This window comes from Larimichthys crocea, unplaced genomic scaffold (genome assembly GCF_000972845.2).
Source record: "Larimichthys crocea isolate SSNF unplaced genomic scaffold, L_crocea_2.0 scaffold54370, whole genome shotgun sequence".
In the NCBI taxonomy this organism is placed as follows: domain Eukaryota; kingdom Metazoa; phylum Chordata; class Actinopteri; family Sciaenidae; genus Larimichthys; species Larimichthys crocea.
In genome coordinates, this window is record NW_020857101.1 from 1 (window position 1) to 546 (window position 546).

At 33.9% G+C, this 546-nt stretch overlaps 1 long non-coding RNA gene across 1 annotated transcript; it reads right to left on the minus strand.

Annotated features, from left to right (window-relative positions):
* LOC113745240 (uncharacterized) lies at positions 1-546 on the minus strand. Its single transcript, XR_003462056.1, has 3 exons — positions 489-546; positions 302-390; positions 1-49 (listed from the first exon to the last, which is right to left on the minus strand). It is a non-coding gene; the product is annotated as an uncharacterized LOC113745240 (long non-coding RNA).

A 546-nucleotide genomic window follows, 5' to 3' on the forward strand; every position in this document is an offset into this window, starting at 1 on the left:
CATCTTCAGGTTTGCGTTTGGGTGTACTTTGGTTTTGTGGTTCAAACACCTGAGAGGGAAAGCATACAATTATCTACAATTTTAAACAGCTTCCATTATTGTTCCCTTACCACATACAGTATATATCAGTGGTGAAAGAATGTGAGTGTTTCTGTAATGCTAACTTAGAAATAATCAAAACAAAACTTGGTTCTTCTAAAATATTGACCAGAACATGGATTTAATGCTTTAATGCTCAAATAGATATCCAATAAATAAATAAATGAAAAATCAATAAAAATGGGGAAAAAAAGTAACATACCACAGTGTCAGCCTGATTGAATTGAGCTGTGCTCCTGGGTGTGATCACAATTTCAGAATCTGAGGTATCAGAGTCTGGGGTATCATCCACTGTGGTAAAAACATAAAATCCAACACATTATTATTATTATGTATGCTAGAGTAGAGCATGTAAATATGTAAAATATTGAATTATAAGATCCACAAACCTCCTTTAAAGTGTGTTTCTAGGCAAAGGAAACAAGTGATCCTGGAATATGCCTTCCC